At 54.7% G+C, this 2,817-nt stretch overlaps 2 protein-coding genes across 3 annotated transcripts in view; one reads left to right on the top strand and one right to left on the bottom strand.

The window, feature by feature from the left end:
• Window positions 1-2,817, bottom strand: part of LOC113211207 (facilitated trehalose transporter Tret1) — a 55,609-nt gene that overhangs the window by 24,256 nt on the left and 28,536 nt on the right. The gene's annotated exons all lie outside the window — the stretch shown is intronic.
• LOC113211213 (RING-box protein 2) overlaps window positions 1-2,817 on the top strand; it is a 31,486-nt gene that overhangs the window by 12,801 nt on the left and 15,868 nt on the right. The window lies entirely within an intron of this gene.

Here is a 2,817-nt window from a genome sequence, read left to right as displayed (position 1 = left end):
CCCCCTTCCCTTCCCTCCCCGATGATGTTGCGGTGCAGCTCGCGGGCCGTCTGCATTTACATGCATAAGTCTCTTAAAAGTATGGCTATTTTCGGATAGCCCCTGTCGTCGCAACTTCTGCTTGGTGAGGTGGAGTACGTCCAGTGTTCACTCACAAGCGCGGGGGCGGGCGGAACATTTAGTATCATCCCCGTGCCATCCCCCTGTCCCTCTCTCTATCTCTGTCGCTCTACGCTTTCCTCTCCCTCTCTCTCACCCGCCTCTCGGGATGCTGGCCGAGTTGGCTGGGTTGTCACGGCCAAGGCCGTTCGTCCTGCTGGTCACCGCCGTCAGAGGCGACAATGTGTGGACCACCGTGAATGTGGACGGAGGCCTAAATTCGCGCTGGGGGCGGGGGGGACGCCGGGGCGCGCGGCAACGGGCAGCGCGGGTCGGGGGGTGCCATTTGTTTTAAATTAGAGTTTTGGGGTTGCGTCAGCGAGTTTGGCTGCGGCAAGTTTTCAGGGCGCGCATTCTTGTTTTAAAGTCGCACTTTACGTCACACTTTGCAGTCCTACTGGTCTAAGATTCCCAATGCTCCCCATGCTCATTCCCAAGTCTAGAAATTATGTCTTATGAAATTTTCATCGCATTTCAGCTATAAAAGGAATGTACCGGTCGTTTACGTTTTCAACAACAACAACTTAGTAAAAAGGTATGCGGTGCCCCGTACTTTTTGTTGGTTATACTGTACCGCATGCAGGCGTGCTGATGGGTTGCTTACCCGCTCGGGGTCATGGCAAATCCTTCCACTGCGCCTGCATGGCTTGCGGTACATAACAGTATATAACTAAAAGAAAGCTCGAGGCTTGGAAAATGGTATACCCTGTCCAAACACCCCCTCAGTCAAAAGAATATTGCAAGAAAATAATAATTTTAACCGTAAAATTAAAGTTTCACAATGTAAACTTGAAATCTTATTTCGATCTTTTAAATAATTACAGTTTAAGTTGTAGAACTGGAAAATTTTAACGGTCGAACTTTTTAGTTCACTTTATCCTGTAACTTGTTGCATACTTTAATTCGCAGCCCGGAATTGCGTTGGAAGTTATTGTAAATCATGTAACATTTCGTTTTCATAAACGCTTCAGACGCGCTCAGGCTTCTGGCTGCAGGAACAACCCTGCTGCGCCGTTTACCTACTCTCTTTGCCGACCTCGGTACTTCGTGTAACGAATTGCAGGGTCTGTGGACCGCTGTGTATGGGCCACTCACCGCAGTGCGCCGCTCCGTTAGGTTTTTTCCTACCAGAGCGGCGGCAGACTGGATGTGACTTATGAGAGGTTATTGGGGCGCGGGGGGAGAAGCGTTGGGGGGTCCCAATGGCGCGCCCTTTGTGAAAACCCGACATGCGATATAGCATCTTGTGAATCCTGGAGATGGAATTTGAAGTTTCCAGAACTGATGACTGGGTGACTGGGTTCATCCACATTCAGGTGATGGGGCCATTCCGACGGTTGCTCATTCGACGAAGTCTGCCCCCCCCCTCCTTTTCCCCCCTCCACGATCGAACCCTATCTCACAATGACCGGAAGGGCAGGATGATCCCGGGCCGTACAACAACTAGCACCCCGCCTCTATCACTCTCCTCCATACCTTCCTCCTTCTTTCGTGTTGGTCAGCTTACAGCACGTCATATCGACGACAGAGCGAATGAAGTAGAAAGAGCGAGAGACAGACACACACAATACAATGCGGTCACGCGACCTTGGCATTGAATAAACTGCAGATAAGCTAAGCGGAGTGATGGGGGGGGGGCAGCGGTCTGCTGAATGGAAGGACGACCGGAAAGGTCATGTCGGTGCCAAAGCGGGGACCGCAGCGCAGCGCACTGGAGAAAGCGAGTTGCGGACTTCCCCTGTGAGTGCGCCGTGGCGCTGGCCGCGCGCGCCTCCCGCCTGGACCGCGCCTGGACCAGAGGCCTCCTGGAGCCTGGAGCCTGGAGCGCACATGGCCCAGTGGAATCTCCCCACGACTCGGACCGGTCCCTCTCTGTCTCTCCCATTACCCTAGTCGGGCGCTCCGCCGGGTTTCCTTGTCCAGGTCGCCCCACCCTGGCCCCACCCCACATCCTGCCCCCCTTTCCCCCTCCCCTCTCCTTCCCCCTGCTATCTGGCGGCGGGCGCGTCTCCTCAGACGCTCGGTACTTTTCCACGAGTACCCTCCTGGTGTGGCCGCGGGACTCGCGCCCCGCCCCTGCCCGCGCCGCCCCTGCCCCAGTCCCGCCCCGCCGGCGGCAGGCTCGCGTGCAGGGGAATTTAAATACTGAGTCATGTGCACGGGGGCTGTTTCGCGAGCGGGTTGGAGAGGGTATGACGGGCAGTATTGGGGCGCTGCGGTGAGCGAGCGGAAAGAGGGAGTGGGAAGCTGTTGCTCCTGTTTGCTTCTGCCCCTCTAGCTTTAGTTTCCGCCATTCCTTCGCCCCTAGATTTCCTTCATCAAGCGCCAATTGTGACCAATTCATGTTATTGCGGAGAAGAAGGAAGAGGAAAAATCCCCGTGCATGGATTATTGTCGAGCGCGACCCCTGGAAGCACAGAGGACCTCGTCGCGTCTCTGGGTGTTTTCCGGAACGTATCCGCGTACCACACTGGTGGAAAACCTGATTGGATCCGTTGTCACGTTCTATTTGAAGCCTTTGTCGAAAACGCTTTATCGTCACTGTCAACGTCAGAGTCGTGTTTCGCGATTCAATTAATTGACCATGCGGCTGAAAATCCGTAGTGTACTCTCAGTTATAGTGCAGCGCACGACCGCCTTCCTTCTGGCGTGATGCGG

The sequence above is a fragment of the Frankliniella occidentalis genome, unplaced genomic scaffold (genome assembly GCF_000697945.3).
Source record: "Frankliniella occidentalis isolate FOCC.00 unplaced genomic scaffold, Focc_3.1 Scaffold21, whole genome shotgun sequence".
NCBI lineage: Eukaryota > Metazoa > Arthropoda > Insecta > Thysanoptera > Thripidae > Frankliniella > Frankliniella occidentalis.
The sequence above is the reverse complement of the archived record's forward strand: the minus strand, read 5'-3'. Positions and strand labels throughout refer to the sequence as shown.